Source organism: Ranitomeya variabilis, chromosome 3 (assembly GCF_051348905.1).
Source record: "Ranitomeya variabilis isolate aRanVar5 chromosome 3, aRanVar5.hap1, whole genome shotgun sequence".
In the NCBI taxonomy this organism is placed as follows: domain Eukaryota; kingdom Metazoa; phylum Chordata; class Amphibia; order Anura; family Dendrobatidae; genus Ranitomeya; species Ranitomeya variabilis.
In genome coordinates this window covers 341,899,128-341,919,107 of record NC_135234.1, presented here as the reverse complement: position 1 = coordinate 341,919,107, position 19,980 = coordinate 341,899,128, and the positions used below count along the sequence as shown (strand labels likewise).

Here is a 19,980-nt window from a genome sequence, read left to right as displayed (position 1 = left end):
CAGCCGCGGGGACTCGGACATATTATTAGAGCACGCAGACGGCACTCGGCTCCCAAAGCGCTTTATCCGAGCCCGCTCAGCACTACTAGACACACGTCACCCATAGGCCGCCTGCGCGGTCTGTTCATGTCCCATTCCGGCCCTTTATTCCGCCCCCTGTATCTCGTCGCATTGTTATTCATTATTGTATTGGAAATCTGTTATTCATCACCTTCTTTATTACAATGATGCACATAACATCACTGCGGTAGATCTTCGGATCCGGTGGTTTTTTCAGTCTTCTATTGTTCTCAGTAATGGTAATTGGCATAGTGTTATATAGTGATCACTTTGTATATGATACAAATAAATGACGTCCTTAACAACAGCACAGCTCTCAGTGATGACATTTTACATGTTGGTGGAGACTTGGCAGGATCCTCTCTCTGATGTCATCTTATATAGCAGCAACCTATGAAAAATGCAGAAAAGTAAGAAGGGCAGCGTGACATTCTGCAGACAATAGCTATTATGTATACCCTGCTCTACATTTCTAGACCCCTGGATTAGTGGTGGTGGTAACCCCACCAGGGCGTCCGGTGGCAGCAGTCACGTGGGTAATGATTACTTCCCTGGCCGTCAGGTTTGGAAACCAGCATATGTGGAGTGAACGCAGGAAGGCGACCACATGATTAGCCACGTTACTGTCTCCTAATCTGTGGGAACCAGGTAAGTCAGAGGAGCGTCCATAATTGTTTATGCCTGTACATAACGGTATAGGACATTTTAGGATCGTTTAACCCCTTCACCCACCAGTGATTTTCCATTTTCGTTTTTTCCTCCCCTTTTTATTTCTCCAGCCATATACCCCTATGAGGGCTTGCTTTTTTGCAGGATGAGTTGTACTTTTGAACACCACCATTCATTCTGCCACATAGTGTACTGGAGAACAGGAAAAAAATAGCAAAAAAAAAGTGCAATTCCACAATTGTTTTTTGTTTTTATTTACCATGTTAAATATATTGTAAAACTGACCTGGCAATATGATTCCCCAGGTCAGTAAGAGTATGCAGATACCAAACATGTAGAGTTTTTTTTTTTTTAAATAGTGAACAGAAACACTCCGAAATTTGTAAAGAAAATCTTCCTTTTTGTCTCCATTTTCCGAGACCCATAACGTTTAATTATTCTAGGTTTTGATTTTGTTTTTCTCATTATACCATTTACCAGATTATTTTATATTGGATAGATCAGACATTTCTGATCACAGCAAAACCAAATATTTGTATTTTTGAATTATTTTATTTTTAATGGGGCAAAAGAGTGATTAACTTTTTTTTTCTATTTTTAATTTTTTTTATGTTTTAATGTATTTAATCGTCCCCATAGAAAACGTGAAGCTGCAATTTTATGAATGCCTGTGCTATACAAAGCGGTACTTCAGCCCTGCTATGTATAGCAAAAATCACGATCTCCTATGAACAGACAGGAGCATTGTGATGACAAGCACGGGGGTCTTCTGCAGACCAATGGCTGTAATGACAACCCATCTGCTCCCCGCAATCACGTGACGGGTGCCGATGAGCGGGATCAATGATGCACTTTCTGTACGTGCGTGTTAAATGCTGCTGTCAGTGATTGATGGCCGCATTTAACTGGTTAACAGCCACAGGTGGATCTCGGATCCACCCCTGGCTGTTACAGGCACTTAATGAATAAAGTTGAATTATGGTTACTAAACGTATTTATTTGTATATCACAATCTAATAAAAAGTAAATAACTTTAGTTCATGGAGGGGGTTTGTTTTTTTGTTTACAAATATACTTGTCGTATCTAGTATGCAGTAAAATAACACAAAAAGAATCTTTGAATAAAAAATACACAAAATAATATCCATATTAAAATTACATTAACATCTAATTTCATATAGCACAATCTTGGTCCAAGAGAGTGTAATTGAAAATATTTTCCTTGGCCGTCCACGGAATAAATGTGATAGTTGCAGTCGCAGTATACAGTAATATGTAAAAGTTTGGGCACCCCTGGTCAAAATGACTGTTATTGTGAAAAGTAAGTTGAAGATGAAATGATTTCTAAAAGGCCTAAAGTTAAAAATGACACATTTTCTTTGTATTTTAGGCAAAAATATATACACTGCTCAAAAAAATAAAGGGAACACTTAAACAACAGAATATAACTGCAAGTAATTCAAACTTCTGTGAAATCAAACTGTCCACTTAGGAAGCAACACTGACAATCAATTTCACATGCTGTTGTGCAAATGGAATAGACAACAGATGGAAATTATTGGTGGTTATTATCAAGACACACTTAATAAAGGAGTGGTTCTGCAGGTGGGGAACACAGACCACATCTCAGTACCAATGCTTTCTGGCTAAGGTCACTTTTAAATGTTGGTTGTGCTTTCATACTCGTGGTAGCATGAGACGGATTCTACAACCCACACAAGTGGCTCAGGTAGTGCAGCTCATCCAGGATGGCACATCAATGCGAGCTGTGGCAAGGTTTGCTGTGTCTGTTAGCGTAGTGTCCTGAGGCTGGAGGCGCCACCAGGAAACAGGCCAGTACACCAAGAGACATGGAGGGGGCCGTAGGAGGGCAACAACCCAGCAGCAGGACCGCTACCTCAGCCTTTGTGCAAGGAGGAACAGAAGGAGCACTGCCAGAGCCCTGCAAAATGACCTCCAGCAGGCCACAAATGTGCATGTGTCTTGCACAAATGGTTATAAACCGACTCCATGAGGATGGTCTGAGTGCTCGACGTCCACAGTTGGGGATTGCGCTCACAGCCCAACACCATACAGGAGGCTTGGCATTTGCCACAGAACACCAGGATTGGCAAATAAGCCACTGGTTGTTATGACCCCAATGGCAGAGGGTCTCAGGAATAAATACCAAGTCTGCAAACACAAAAAAACAGCTCATAGGGCAGTGGTAACTGGTCTGACCATATATCTAATCCTAGCACCACAAATAGAAGTAGCCGGGGAACGTGCCTACGTTGGTTCTAGACGTCTCGCGCCAGCCGGAGAACTAACTAACCCTAGAAGGGAAAAGAAAGACCTTTCTTGCCTCCAGAGAAAAGACCCCAAAAGTTGGATACAAGCCCCCAACAAATAATAACGGTGAGGTAAGAGGAAAAGACAAACATAAGAATGAGCTAGGTATTTAGCAAAGAGAGGCCCACTAGCTAATAGCAGAATATAGTAAGATGACTTATATGGTCAGCAAAAACCCTATTAAAATATCCACGCTGGATATTCAAGAACCCCCGAACCGTCTAACGGCCGGGGGGAGAACACCAGCCCCCTAGAGCTTCCAGCAAGGTCAGAAATCACATTTAGTACAAGCTGGACAAAAATAGTAGCAAAGCAAGTAACTCAAAAAACAAAGAAGCAAGACTTAGCTTAATTTTGCAAGAGCCAGGACCAGCAGACAGGAGCAACAGAAGGATCTGATTACAACGATGCCAGGCACTGGACTAAGGATCCAGGAAGTTAATATAGCGACACCCCTGGACTAACGACCCAGGTGAGTGCCAAACAGAAAAAAGACAATCCCAGAGTCATACCACTAGTGACCACAAGAGGGAGCCAAAAAGTCTAATTCACAACAGTACCCCCCCCTTAAGGAGGGGTCACCGAACCCTCACCAAGACCACCAGGGCGATCAGGATGAGCAGCGTGAAAGGCACGAACTAAATCAGCCGCATGCACATCAGAGGCAACCACCCAGGAATTATCTTCCTGACCATAGCCCTTCCACTTGACCAGATACTGAAGCCTCCGCCTGGAGAGACGAGAATCCAAGATCTTCTCCACCACGTACTCCAACTCGCCCTCAACCAACACCGGAGCAGGAGGCTCAACAGAAGGAACCACAGGTACAACGTACCGCCGCAACAAAGACCTATGGAACACGTTGTGAATGGCAAACGACACAGGAAGATCCAAGCGAAAGGACACAGGATTAAGGATTTCCAATATCTTGTAAGGACCGATGAAGCGAGGCTTAAATTTAGGAGAGGAGACCATCATAGGAACAAATCGAGAAGACAGCCATACCAAATCCCCAACACGAAGTCGGGGACCCACACCGCGGCGGCGGTTGGCAAAACGCTGAGCCTTCTCTTGTGACAACTTTAAGTTGTCCACCACATGATTCCAGATCTGCTGCAACCTATCCACCACAGAATCTACCCCAGGACAGTCAGAAGGCTCCACATGTCCCGAGGAAAAACGAGGAAGGAAACCAGAGTTGCAGAAAAATGGCGAAACCAATGTAGCGGAACTAGCCCGATTATTAAGGGCAAACTCAGCCAACGGCAAGAAGGTCACCCAATCATCCTGATCCGCAGAAACAAAACACCTCAAATAAGCCTCCAGAGTCTGATTAGTTCGCTCCGTTGGTCCATTAGTCTGAGGATGAAAGGCAGACGAAAACGACAACTCAATGCCCATCCTAGCACAAAAGGATCGCCAGAACCTGGAAACAAACTGGGATCCTCTGTCAGACACAATATTCTCAGGAATGCCGTGTAAACGAACCACATTCTGAAAGAACACAGGAACCAGATCGGAAGAGGAAGGCAGCTTAGGCAAAGGAACCAAATGGACCATCTTAGAAAAGCGATCACATACCACCCAGATGACAGCCATGCCCTGAGACACCGGGAGATCTGAAATGAAATCCATGGAAATGTGTGTCCAAGGCCTCTTCGGGACAGGCAAGGGCAAGAGCAACCCGCTGGCACGCGAACAGCAAGGCTTAGCTCGAGCACAAGTCCCACAGGACTGCACAAACGACCGCACATCCCGTGACAAGGAAGGCCACCAAAAGGACCTAGCCACCAGATCTCTGGTGCCAAAAATTCCCGGATGCCCTGCCAACACCGAGGAATGAACCTCAGAAATGACTCTGCTGGTCCACTTATCAGGAACAAACAGTCTGTCAGGTGGACAAGAGTCAGGTCTACCAGCCTGAAATCTCTGCAACACACGTCACAAATCCGGAGAAATGGCTGACAAGATAACTCCCTCTTTAAGAATACCAACTGGTTCTGCGACTCCCGGAGAGTCAGGCACAAAGCTCCTTGAAAAAGCATCAGCCTTCACATTCTTTGAACCTGGTAAATATGAGACCACAAAGTCAAAACGGGAGAAAAACAATGACCAGCGGGCCTGTCTAGGATTCAGGCGTTTAGCAGACTCGAGATACATCAAATTTTTGTGATCAGTCAAGACCACCACACGATGCTTAGCACCCTCGAGCCAATGACGCCACTCCTCAAATGACCACTTCATGGCCAACAACTCCCGATTGCCAACATCATAATTCCGCTCAGCAGGCGAAAACTTCCTCGAGAAAAAGGCACAAGGTCTCATCACAGAGCAACCAGGGCCTCTCTGCGACAAAACGGCCCCTGCCCCAATCTCAGAAGCATCCACTTCAACCTGAAAGGGAAGTGAGACACCAGGCTGGCACAAAACAGGCGCCGAAGTAAACCGGCGCTTCAACTCCTGGAAAGCCTCCATGGCTGCAGGAGCCCAGTTAGCAACATCAGAACCTTTCTTGGTCATATCCGTCAAAGGTTTAGCAATGCTAGAAAAATTAGCAATAAAACGACGGTAGAAGTTAGCAAAACCCAAGAACTTCTGAAGACTCTTAACTGACGTGGGTTGAGTCCAATCATGAATAGCACGGACCTTGACTGGGTCCATCTCCACTGCAGAAGGGGAAAAAATAAACCCCAAAAAGGGAACCTTCTGTACTCCAAAGAGACACTTTGAGCCCTTAACAAACAAAGCATTCTCACGCAAAACCTGAAACACCATCCTGACCTGCTCTACATGCGAGTCCCAGTCATCAGAAAAAACCAGAATATCATCCAGATAAACGATCATAAATTTATCCAGATACTTCCGGAAAATATCATGCATAAAGGACTGAAACACTGAAGGAGCATTAGAGAGCCCAAAAGGCATCACCAAGTACTCAAAATGACCTTCGGGCGTATTAAACGCGGTTTTCCATTCATCTCCTCGCTTAATGCGCACAAGGTTGTACGCACCACGAAGATCTATCTTGGTGAACCACTTGGCACCTTTAATTCGGGCAAACAAGTCTGACAACAGAGGCAAAGGATACTGAAATTTAACAGTGATTTTATTCAAAAGCCGATAGTCAATACAAGGTCGCAAAGATCCGTCCTTCTTGGCCACAAAAAAGAATCCCGCACCAAGAGGGGAAGAGGAAGGATGGATATGCCCCTTCTCCAGAGATTCCTTGATATACGAACGCATTGCGGTATGCTCAGGTACAGACAGATTAAATAGTCTTCCCTTAGGAAATTTGCTACCTGGAATCAAATCTATGGCACAGTCACAGTCCCTATGAGGAGGCAGAACACTGGACCTGGACTCGCTGAACACATCCTGATAATCAGACAAATACTCAGGAACTTCCGAAGGAGTAGAGGAAGCAATAGACACCGGCGGGGAATCACCATGAATACCCTGACAGCCCCAACTTGACACAGACATTGCCTTCCAATCCAAGACTGGATTATGAGTCTGTAACCATGGCAACCCCAAAACGACCAAATCATGCATTTTATGCAGAACAAGAAAACGAATCACCTCCCGATGTTCAGGAGTCATGCACATGGTTACCTGTGTCCAAAACTTTATTTTCCACCAATGGCGTAGCATCAATACCCCTCAGAGGGATAGGATTAACCAACGGCTCAAGAACAAAACCACAGCGCTTGGCAAATGACAGATCCATAAGACTCAGGGCAGCACCTGAATCCACAAACGCCATAACAGGGTAGGAGGACAATGAGCAAATTAAAGTCACAGACAAAATAAATTTAGGTTGCAAATTACCAATGGCGACAGGACTAACAACCCTTGTTAGGCGTTTAGAGCATGCTGATATAACATGTGTAGAATCACCACAGTAAAAACACAACCCATTCTGACGTCTATGATTTTTCCGCTCATTTCTGGTCTGAATTCTATCACATTGCATCAAATCAGGTGTTTGTTTAGACAACACCACCAGAGGATTAGCGGTTTTGCGCTCCCGCAAACGCCGGTCAATTTGAATAGCCAGCGCCATGGAATCATTCAGACTTGTAGGAATGGAGAAACCCACCATCACATTCTTAATGGCTTCAGAAAGGCCATTTCTGAAGTTTGCGGCCAGAGCACACTCATTCCACTGAGTAAGCACGGACCATTTCCGAAATTTTTGGCAATACACTTCAGCTTCATCCTGGCCCTGAGAAATAGCCAGCAAGGCTTTTTCTGCCTGAACCTCAAGATTGGGTTCCTCGTAAAGCAATCCGAGCGCCAGAAAAAACGCATCAATATTTGCCAATGCCGGATCTCCTGGCGCTAGCGAGAAGGCCCAATCCTGAGGGTCGCCCCGTAAAAAAGAGATAACAATTTTAACTTGCTGAACTGAGTCTCCAGATGAACGGGGTCTCAGGGATAGAAACAATTTACAATTATCCCTGAAATTCCTAAACTTAAATCGGTCTCCAGAAAACAGTTCAGGAATAGGTATTTTAGGTTCAGACATAGGACTACTGGTAACAAAATCTTGTATGCTTTGCACACGAGCAGCAAGCTGGTCCACACTTGTAATCAAGGTCTGGACATTCATGTCTGCAGCAAGCTCAAGCCACTCAGAGGTAAAGGGGAGGAAGAGAGGAAAAAAAAAAAAATTCAGAATTTCCTTTCTTATATCCCACTTCTGCAATGCATTAAACATTCAATGTAGGCCTGGCATACTGTTATGACCCCAATGGCAGAGGGTCTCAGGAATAAATACCAAGTCTGCAAACACAAAAAACCAGCTCATAGGGCAGTGGTAACTGGGCTGACCATATATCTAATCCTAGCACCACAAATAGAAGTAGCCGGGGAACGTGCCTACGTTGGTTCTAGACGTCTCGCGCCAGCCGGAGAACTAACTAACCCTAGAAGGGAAAAGAAAGACCTTTCTTGCCTCCAGAGAAAAGACCCCAAAAGTTGGATACAAGCCCCCAACAAATAATAACGGTGAGGTAAGAGGAAAAGACAAACATAAGAATGAGCTAGGTATTTAGCAAAGAGAGGCCCACTAGCTAATAGCAGAATATAGTAAGATGACTTATATGGTCAGCAAAAACCCTATTAAAATATCCACGCTGGATATTCAAGAACCCCCGAACCGTCTAACGGCCGGGGGGAGAACACCAGCCCCCTAGAGCTTCCAGCAAGGTCAGAAATCACATTTAGTACAAGCTGGACAAAAATAGTAGCAAAGCAAGTAACTCAAAAAACAAAGAAGCAAGACTTAGCTTAATTTTGCAAGAGCCAGGACCAGCAGACAGGAGCAACAGAAGGATCTGATTACAACGATGCCAGGCACTGGACTAAAGATCCAGGAAGTTAATATAGCGACACCCCTGGACTAACGACCCAGGTGAGTGCCAAACAGGAAAAAGACAATCCCAGAGTCATACCACTAGTGACCACAAGAGGGAGCCAAAAAGTCTAATTCACAACACTGGTGCCCTGTGCTCTTCACAGATGAAAGCAGGTTCACACTGAGCACATGTAACAGAGTCTGGAGATGCCGTGGAGAGCGATCTGCCTGCAACATCCTTCAGCATGACCGGTTTGGCAGTGAGTCAGTAATGGTGTAGGGTGGCATTTCTTTGAAGGGCCGCACAGCCCTCCATTTGCTCGCTAGAGGTAGCCTGACTGCCATTTGGTATTGAGATGAGATCCTCAGACCCCTTGTGAGACCACATGCTGGTGCGGTTGGCCCAGGCTTCCTAATGCAGGACAATGCCAGACCTCATGTGGCTGGAGTGTGTCAGCAGTTCCTGCAAGATGAAGGTAGTGAAGCTATGGACTGGCCCGCCCGTTCCCCAGACCTGAATCCGATTGAACACATCTGGGACATCATGTCTCACCCCATCCACCAACGTCACAAGGTTGCACCACAGACTGTTCAGGAGTTGGCGGATGCTTTAGTCCAGGTCTGGGAGGAGATCCCTCAGTAGACCATCCGCCGCCTCATCAGGAGCATGCCCAGGTGTTGTAGGGAGATCATACAGGCATGTGGAGGCCACACACAGTACTGAGCATCATTTCCTTGAGGCATTTCCACTGAAGTTGGATCAGCCTGTAACTTCATTTTCCACTTTGATTTTGAGCATCATTCCAACTCCAGACCTCCGTGGGATATTAGTTGTGATTTACGTTGTTCATTTTTAGGTTTTATTGTTCTCCTGACATTCCACTATGTAATGAATAAAGATTTACAACTGGAATATTTCATTCAGAGATATCTAGGATGTGGTACTTTAGTGTTCCCTTTATTTTTTTGAGCAGTGTATATATTATCTTTTACATTTTAAAAAATTACAAAAAGGCAAATGGGTTGACATAAAAGTTTGGGCACCCTGCATGGTTAGTACCTAGAAGCACCCCCTTTTGAAAGTATCATTGCTTGTAAATGCTTTTTGTAGCCAGCCAAGAGTCTTTCCATTTTATGTTATACATACTCCCGGTCAAAGGGCGCAGACTCGCTTCCATACACTTTGCATGGAGTGAGTTTGATCATTTTCAGTTGATACGTTGAAAGATCCATAATTGTTTTCTTTGTGGGTTGGATCTACTTTTGTATAAAGTACAACAAAGCTTTTATCCATAGAACTATTGTTAATTTCCTACTTTTGCTCATCTGACAAGTAAAATTATTAAGTTATCCAAAGCTTATCAACAAAGGCTCAGCCACGGGAGTTACAAGCATCATGGAAGAGTGCAGTACTGTATCAAGAAGTACAGGAGAGGGAGCATAGCACCAAGCCCACCAAGTGCCGAGGTCGCTTCTTTCTGCAGATTGTAGGAACCTTATATCCCAGAAACCATTATTTTATTGGTAAGATATATTCCAATATGGCCGTATGTAGTCCTGGCAAGTGATGAGAGTGACATTTGCAGTGATTTAATGACCACTATTTTCTAATTAGGAAACCTAGTTTCACAATACTAAAACATAAAAGTCAAGAAATGGATCCATGTTTTACCTTCTATTTTCTTAACGAAGTGAACTGCATTTCTTATAAAGGAACACGTGCTCTATCTAAATACATACAGTCACCCTCACTTATGAGGTTGCTGATTAGAACCCTTTGGAGGCGTATTTGTTAGGTAGAAGATCACTTTGCACAGAGACATTCAATAAAAAAGCCGAGATTGTCGCCTACCTGGCAGCTCAACTCTGCAAACGTTTAACTTCCCGGGCCATTCTGCACATCTCACACCATCCACAGAAACACATCAAGAGGCTATCATTGCATACCGTACCCTGAAAGGCAATAGTAATGCTTCTTATAGCCAGTTATTGGCCCATGCAGTTGTCGTTTAGCATTTGTAGCCTGTGTGCTAGTGCAGATGAGCGATTTTCTGCATTGACCACAGGACAATATGGAAAAAATCACAGCAGGGTCATTTAGATGTTTTGGGTTGTCATTATGATTTAAAAAGAGAAAACACAGTAGTTTGTCAGTAACTGGCTTCACCCAACCACTAACCATGAGTGGAGAAAAAGTTTTGGTGTTATCATTCATTCTCTGAAAAAAGGCCAAGAAAACAAAAATTCTGCCGGGGTGTGTAGACTTATGAGCACAACTGTTTGTGTTTGTAGTATAGATTGTGCGCGCACACTACAGTAACAGTCTGAATACTTACTCTGATACCATAAGTCAGTCGCATATGTGTGCGCATTGCAGTCATTCCTCCTGGAACACAGGGCAATAGACAGTTTTCCCCATATTTGTTAGCTACATAGCACCCAAAGCATGCTGGAAAGCATAGCCCACAGAGACCTGTAATTGCAGGAACAGATAGCGGTCTAAAAAGTTGTGTTTTTGTCACTTTCACAAAGACAGTCACATCTCAGAAATGAACTACAACGGTAGTGCACAGTTCTCTATGTAATGCAATGTTTCTTTGGGGTATTTCCGCTGCAAACTTCTTTAAATATCACACTGTTGCGATCTCATATTGAAAATAATGCAGTAACTTCTGCAGCATAAATGTCACTGGTTTACTGTGACAGAGAGGAGCCAGAAGACCACAAAGTATAATTTCTCCTACTCCTGCAGTGATTAGAAGCACTTCACCTTCATATTAAATGGTGCAGGTTTCTTTTAGGAGTGCAGGGGTTAATCTGTTTAGTTGAGAGCTCCTGGAAGCTTTCCTGTGGCTCTCAGCTGTGCACTGTTAGCCACTCCCATCTATATATATATATACTTACCTTAAATTGTCTGTCATCCACTTCCGTCTGGATGTCCTCGAATCCCACAATCCACCGCACAGGAAGTACGCCGACCGTCATATTGGAATACCCAAGTGATGGGTATTCCAATATGGCACCCGCTGGTGGTACTAATTTGTCCGTCACTCCCCTCTCCTGTCCATCGCTCCCCGTCTCCCCTCGCTCCTCCGTCGCTCCCCGTCTCCCCTCTCCGTCGCTCCCCATCTCCCCTCGCTCCTCTCCATCGCTCCCTGTCTCCCCTTCGTCGCTCCCCGTCTCCCCTCTCTTCTGTCCGTCGCTCCCAGTCTCCCCTCTCTTCTGTCCGTCGCTCCCCGTCTCCCTTCTCCGTCGCTCCCCATCTCCCCTCGCTCCTCTCCATCGCTCCCCGTCTCCCCTCTCTTCTGTCCGTTGCTCCCAGTCTCCCCTCTCCTGTCCGTCGCTCCCCGTCTCCCCTCGCTCCTCCGTCGCTCCCCGTCTCCCCTCTCCGTCGCTCCCCATCTCCCCTCGCTCCTCTCCATCGCTCCCTGTCTCCCCTTCGTCGCTCCCCGTCTCCCCTCTCTTCTGTCCGTCGCTCCCCGTCTCCCCTCGCTCCTCCGTCGCTCTCCATCTCCCCTCGCTCCTCTCCATCGCTCCCTGTCTCCCCTCCGTCGCTCCCCGTCTCCCCTCTCTTCTGTCCGTCGCTCCCAGTCTCCCCTCTCTTCTGTCCGTTGCTCCCCTGTCCGTCGCTCCCCCATCTCCCCTCGTTCCTCTCCGTTGCTCCCAGTCTCCTCTCTTCTGTCCGTCGCTCCCCATCTCTCTTCTGTCCGTCGCTCCCAGTCTCCCCTCTCTTCTGTCCGTCGCTCCCCGTCTCCCCTCTCTTCTGTCCGTCGCTCCCTGTCTCCCCTCTCTTCTGTCCGTCGCTCCCCGTCTCCCCTCTCTTTTGTCCGTCGCTCCCCCGTCTCACCTCACTCCTCTCCGTAGCCCGTCTCCCCTCAACTCCTCCCGCCGACAATCCTAGCGGCAGCGGCCATGTTGACAGGACAGAGTGCTGATCGCCGCTCACATGGATGAGAGCAGGCATGGCAGATGGATCCCGGAGATGCTGCTCTCCGCACTGCTGATCTCGGGGCTCCCGAGTGCGGAGGTGCAAGGACCAGAGAACGGCGGAGATGGTGAGAGGACAGGAGGAAATACCGTATACTATGATGGAGGCCCACGTGTGTCGATGGCGGCAGGCTTTGCAGCATGCCCCCATCGGCATGTCACCACCCTCCCGATGCGATTGCATCGGGCCTCCATCTAGTATCCTAAATAATCTGGGTCCTGGCTTGCACTCATTGTCAGGATAGATTATGTTGCATGGCTGGAGGTTGGTGATTATCTGAGAAGGTGTTTGGTGGATTTATCTGACTGTTGATACTGATGTTAATATCCAATAACAACCTCCTGCTATGCAGCATACGCTCGCTCTGACAATGAGTGCTAGCCACAGTCCAGATTATATAGGAGATGGGAGTGGCTAACAGTGCACAGCTGAGCCTTAGCTCCAGGAGCTCTAAACTGTGCAAATTAACCCCTGCACTGCTAAAAGAAATGTACATAGTTTAATATGCAGGTGAAGTGCTTCTAGTCAGTGTAGGAGGAATATGATAAATCAGACACTGCGGTCTTCTGGCTCCTCTCTGTCATGGTAAACCCATGACAATAAATTCACAAGCTGTAAATTTTAAAAGAAAACCTTATGGACAATATTGCAACTGTAAAAAGCAGTGGACTTTTTGTACACTGAGTTTTTGGTGAGTTTTTTATGCTGCAGATTTTTGAAAAAATACAAGTAACCTATTTTACTTAATGGGTTCAGAAATGGTGCAGAAAATCTGCAACATCAAAGTCTCACCAAATGTTCATGGTGGGAACGTACCATACAGTTGAAAAACTGTGTTTAAATTTTGGACAGTAAAATAACAGTGCCATAGAACTGAATCATCTAAATCATATAGCAATGTCACCAATATTGCTAAATGCCAAGGCTTTATACCAGTGGCGTATCGTGAAACTCAGCCAGGGTGCTACTGCAATCCATGTACCCACTACACGTAAATGCCAAATATACTAAAGTTTTAAATGAAATATGTCTGGAGGTTTTTGTTATTTATTCTAAGAGCAGCACATTGTAGGGACAGAGGTCCTGATTGCAATGATATGACACTTGCACAGCAGCTTTCTGTAGTTTCAATACAATCAGTGTTTTATCAGCAGGAGATTATCATTGCTGGACTAGTCCAGCTAATCTGTGTAACTCCCCCCTACTACTGATTGGCAGCTTCCCGACCATGCACAGAGTACACAGGAAGCTGACAATCAGGGGAGTGGGCAGAGTTATACAGTATTCTGACCATTTCTACATCTACAGCAGAAAAAACAAGCATTCAAAACTGTACCAAGCAATCCAGTAAGTGATACATCACTGGAATCAGTCTCTCTGCCCCTATATCATGCTGATCTCAGATTGTATAGCAAAACGTGCTGACATATTCCATTTAAGCGTTCCAATCCTGGAGGCATATATTGTGAAGATTCCTCAGTGTATCGCCAACAACCAATAGTTGCACATTTTGTCAATTAATTTGTAAAAAAAAAAAAAAAGTGTTCCTCATAGGAAAGTGTCTGCTGTGCATTTTTATAGCCTTGAAAAAAAAGTTATATTGGCGCCTACAACTCTGACACTGGACAAAAGAACACTTTTTTGGCCTTGGCTGGATAAATGGGCCCTAGACATGTCCTGGCAGGAAGACAGACAATTTTGATACAGAATACTTACAGATGCCACAGTCCTCACAGCAGTCACAGAGGTTAGTGCTCCACTCTCCAGTGGGAGACATGTACTCTGGGGGGTAATATCCCGGCTGGGTGGTCACTGGCATGGTATCTGCAGGAAACCAGCAATTGTTATTCCCAGAATAGCTTTATGGGGCAGAAGATGGAGGTTGCACTTACCTTCTCTCCAAGGCTTGGAGCTCCAAGTGGCATTTCCTGGTAGGAATATCAAGTCTCCAGAAGGAGAAGTCAGTTTGGTTACAACAGAAGATGAGATAACGAATGTCCAGATGCAATACTTGTGTTTGCTCAATGTGCCACAAGCCAGCTCTTGGCCAATTCTTACTTCATTTCAACACATCCATCAACCTGAAAACAGTTGTAATCAGATGTTGCGCTTGTCCTGTGGGGCCTGTAGCGTGCCGCTCTCTCATGGGATTAGCATCTTGTAATGGGCTTCATAGAATTTGATGCATTCATCTTTTACCTCTACATCGAAAATTCTTGATGGTCATATTCCTTGAAATCAAGTTTTTCTGGGGCTTTCTTTGCAATTATTTTTTTTTTTACTTTTCCTTAGCCTATTAGAGTGCTAAACTGGCAACACAAGGGGAAAAGGTAACAAATAGCAGAAACAATGGGGCCGATTCATCAAGACTGGCTTAGCACACGCTCGCACTATACCAGTTTTGCTGGAGTATACTATTATTATTATTTATTTATATAGCACCATTGATTCCATGGTGCTGTACATGAGAAAGGGGTTAGTATACAGAGTATACAGTGCCAAATTAGATAAACACGTACTACTTAATGAATTTGGTGCATCTCCTCTGTGGCATGCACCTCCATGTACTGTGCCAGAGATGCTACTCCAGTCAGGGACTGAAATAACATTTCCGGCATGCAAAGCACCGTCATTTTCGATTAATTTGATGGGGAGCATGGCCACATCCCATCCCATCCCTGCCCATTTTGACAGAGCCAATTCATATTGGTGCAAAACTGTCAAAATTTTTGTGGAAAAAAGTGCGACTTTTCAAAGATTTCACATCAGTTTTCTGGTGTAAAAGCTTTGATGATCCTATTGAGTTTCTACACCCCCCACAAACTCCTGCATCTCTATATTACTGAGCTTAATTTTTTGGGACAGGTTAATTGAAGCCAATGGTCCTACTTAGTTCTTGGGAGTTAGGCAATGACATGAATAACAGGGTGAAGCTGCCTACTGCACTATCCTGCTCCTTAGTATGTACTGGAGTGATATTTCACGCTAGATTTCTGTTCACATTTGACTCAATGCAGCATCACGTCAATTCAAGAAAACACTACTAAAATAAAATATATATAACAATTTTTATTTCTATAGTGCCAACATATTCCGCTATACAGATATATTGTATGGAGCATTATATGAGGCACATTATACTGTATGGAGGACTATGTGGTGCCCATAATACTGTATGGAGGACTATGTGGTGCTCATAATACTGTATGGAGGACTATGTGGTGCTCATAATACTGTATGGAGGACTATGTGGTGCTCATAATACTGTATGGAGGACTATGTGGTGCCCATAATACTGTATGGAGGACTATGTGGTTGCCCATAATACTGTATGGAGGACTATGAGGTGCCCGTAATACTGTATGGAGCACTATGTGGTGCCCATAATACTGTATGGAGGACGATGTGGGACCCATAATACTGTATGGATGAGTATGTGGTGCCCATAATACTTTATGGATGAGTATGTCGTGCCCATAATACTGTATGGAGGACTATGTGGTTGCCCATAATACTGTATGGAGGACTATGAGGTGCCCGTAATACTGTATGGAGCACTATGTGGTGCCCATAATACTGTATGGAGGACGATGTGGGACCCATAATACTGTATGGATGAGTATGTGGTGCCCATAATACTCTATGGATGAGTATGTGGTGCCCATAATACTCTATGGAAGACTATATAAGAGAAAATTTACTTTAAACAGTACACTGCTGAGGACAGTTTCTACTGGTGGGATACATTTATCAATATCCCGATTACCTCTAGTACTACAGGTACTGAAACCTGTGGACTATCTATCACCTGAATCCCCCCTATTGTATGGTATTGTAGAATTTACAATAGATATCACTCATGTAATGTAAGTGAAATCTTTGGCATTGTACTATACCTATATTTCTCTGCTGTATCTGTGCATCATGAATGTGTATGTATTAAAGGGGCCCACTGAGACTCTTTCGCGCGGAGCCCACGAAGACCTGGAGCCAGCCCCGATTGGAGGTATTTGCTAATATTATTATTACACCCGATACATATTGGGATAGGATCTTGGATATGGGATTACCCCTTTGATTAGCTTTAAAAGCACCAGTAATTCCATGGTGCTGTACGTGTGAAGAGCGTTTACATACATATTATTTATTATTATAGCGCCATTTATTCCATGGCGCTTTACATGTGAGATAATGCATATATTAATTACAGTGAACAAGCCAACAGTGACAAACTAGTAATAGAGGGGAAGAGGACCTTGTTTTCAAAGGCATAAGATAACACTATGGCGACCATATTACTTATTGATAAAGACTGACTACCCCTATAATGCCAATGTTTGTATAATAAAATGACAGAATGCTGTGATGTGTAGATACCACTATGGCGACCATGTTACCTAGTAGTAAAGACATAATACGACCATGTGCATTATAGCTGTATTTATAGGTGACATAAAAGCAGCAAGGTGCCTCAGTGGTAAGCACTGTTGCTTTGCAGCGCTGGGGTTCAGGGCTCAAATCCCACCAAGGACACCTGTAAGAAGTTTGTATGTTCTCCCTGTGTTTGCCATTGGGAGCTCTAATGGGGACAGTGATGACTGTAAAGCGATAGTGATGGAACTATATAAATAAAAAATAAATGTACTATATTACCATTAATAAAAACATAATATTGCCAATTGCATTATGGCTGTAGTCAGAGGTGGCAGTAGACAATATGGCTCCATTGTGGTATCTCTACATTCATGTCGTTCTAATGAAGACATAATACACTAACGAGTATTGTCACACACACATTTGTCAGCATGTGACATGGGGTGCTTCTGTAAGGGCTAATTATCTCTGCTCACTCAACCTCTACTAAAAGCTGCAAAGTGAGTATAAGGTGGGTACAACACAGTGGCACTAGTGATGAGCGAGTGTGCTCGTTACTTGAGTTTTCCGAGAATGCTCGGGTGTTTTCTGAGTATCTTGGGCGTGCTCCTAGATTGTTTGTCACCGCAGCTGCATGATTTGCGGCTGCTAGACAGCATAAATACATGCACGGACTGCCTGTTTGTTAGGGAATCCCCACATGTATTCAGGCTGTCTAGCAACCTCAAATCATGCAGCTACGGGGTCTCAAACATAATATCTACAAGCATGCCCAAGATACTCAGAGAACACCAGAGCATGCTCGGAAATCTCAAGTAACGAGCACACTCGCGCATCACTAGCTGCCACCACTCAACACACGGTGATGAGTCCTCAAAATATTATACTGTCAATCAAAAAAGGTCAAACATTTTCTGAAATATTGATTCTTTAGAGCATACAAGGATCAAACGTATTAAAGTTTTAAGCTTTACTATAAAAAAAAAGTGCGACTTTTTCACGGTGCTAGCGGGGATCTCACCGAGGTCACCGCAGTTCAGCCCGGCTAAGAACGCAGCCTCAGTGACGTCACCACCGGTCACTGAGGCTGCACTCGCAACTGTTCATTCCCCAGTGGTTCTCAGCCTGGACGGTCGCATCTTGGCACCGTCCAGGTTGAAAACTATTTCTCCCCCATACATGGATTACAGCATGGGACACAACAATGGACAGGTATTGTATATTGTTGGGTTTTTATTTTAGTTTTACTACAGGAGATCGAGCGCTTCGGTGGAATTAGGCGAGTTTATAAGTATAATTTAATTAAGAATATGAAAAGGAGTCTGTGTCATTTTTTCAATTAAAGGATTTTATTCTTTGTGTCTGTGTTTTTATACAACGTGACTATGGGGTTAGTAATGGGCGAGTCTTATTGACACCTCCATTATTAACTTCGGGGCTTGATGATATCTGACAGTGATATCAACCACCCCAACTATTACCCCACTTGCCACCGCTACAGGGCAAGTGGAAAGAGCGAGGCAAAGTGCCAGAATTGGCACATCTTAGAAATGCGCCTTTTCTAGGGCGGCTGAGAGCGGATGTTTAAAGCCTGGGAGGGGTGGGGGGGGGCAGTATCCATGGCCCCTTCCTAGGCTATTAATATCAGCCCGCAGCTGTCTGCAGCCTTTGCTGGCTATTAATTATAGGGGAACCCTTTGTCTTTTTTTTTTTTTTTCTTAAGAGTCCCCCATTTTAATAGCCAATAAAGGCTAATTATACAGCTGTGAGCTGATATTAATAGCCTGGGAAGCTCCATGGGTATTACCCCCTTCCCAAGCTATAAACATCTACCCCCGGACGTCAGCTTTCCCTCTGCTGGTTACAATGACCATCTGCCCACTTTTTGAAGCTTTAATAGGCTGAGGTGTCACAAATGACACCCTCGGTATTCTTCCAGGACACCCCTTATGATTCTAACTTCTATAAGAGTGAAGAGAGGTTACGTCCTATGTGCAGAGACAGTACTGTGGACAGATTCTCCAAAAAGTATACATTTTATTTACAAGTATTATAGCTGTATTCAGAGGTGATAGAAAGCCATGGATGTGGAGATACCACTATGGTAGCACTGCTACCTACTAATAAAAATATAATACGGCCTTGTGAATTATAGCCCTAGTGACAAAAAAAAAAACACAGATGTGGAGGTACCACTATGGTGATCATATTACCAACTAATAAAGTCATAGTACAGTCATGTGCATTATAGCTGTAGTCAGTACTGACAAAAAGCCATGATGTGGCGACCAGAATACTAACTAATGCAGGTGTGCTATAAGCTGTAGTAAGTGGTGAAGTAATGCCAAAAATGTGGAAACACCACTATGGCGACCACGTCACTCACTAATAAAGACCTAATATGGCCATGTGCATTATAGCTTTAGTCATAGGTGACAAAAAGCCTGGAGTGTGGAGATACCACTATGGCCACCTTATCACTAATAAAGACATCATATGGCCATGTGCACTATAGTTGTAGTCAGAGTTGACTACTAATAAAAAGATATACAGTACTATGGGCACATGTGTTATAGCTGTAGACAAGGGAACAAAGTGATGATGTGGAGGTACCACTATGGCGACCATGTACCCAAGTAATAAAGACACAATATAGCGGAAAAACGCTAAAACTGTGACATGCTGCAGATTTAAACAGCAGTTTTTCAATTCAGTTAGGGAAAAAAAATTAAAGAAAAAATAAAGAAGCATATGCATGAGATTTTTGAAACATAGCTTTTTCTGTTACTGTAAAAAAGCAGCTTTTTTATGCAGATTAATTCTTGGGACAAATGTGTGAACATAGCCTCACACTAAGTGTTGGGTTGGATGCTGGTGTCTTGGGCCCGTGTTTGCTATGGCCATCCGTAGCGTGCATCTATTTCCCTGTTTTGTACTAATATACCTTGTCTGTTGGTTTTTAATGTTGTTTAAATAAATATTTACATTTTATGGGACTCTATGGCTGTTTAGCCTTTCTTTTCTGACTCACACTGTAAGTGTAAGGCTTTATTTAGAAATGGGTCCTGATCACAGGTAGAAAACCTCCAGAGTTTCCATCTGTGAGCACGATGAATGGCCCACGGACCAATGGAAGGCACTGTGCTAGATCAGACCAGCGATTCTGCATACATGACCATGCTAGTGGCAGTTGTGCCAT

The 19,980-nt window shown here is 44.3% G+C and overlaps 1 long non-coding RNA gene across 2 annotated transcripts; it reads right to left on the bottom strand.

The window, feature by feature from the left end:
* Positions 1 to 214: 214 nt before the first annotated feature.
* On the bottom strand, positions 215 to 14,434 carry LOC143818219 (uncharacterized). Of its 2 annotated transcripts, XR_013224390.1 has the most exons (5): positions 14,300 to 14,434; positions 14,124 to 14,231; positions 10,756 to 10,892; positions 10,272 to 10,372; positions 215 to 451 (listed from the first exon to the last, which is right to left on the bottom strand). It is a non-coding gene; the product is annotated as an uncharacterized LOC143818219 (long non-coding RNA). The 2 variants fall into 2 exon arrangements; XR_013224389.1 differs by lacking the exon at positions 14,300 to 14,434 and having other exon boundaries at positions 14,124 to 14,293.
* Between the last annotated feature and the right edge of the window lie 5,546 nt (positions 14,435 to 19,980).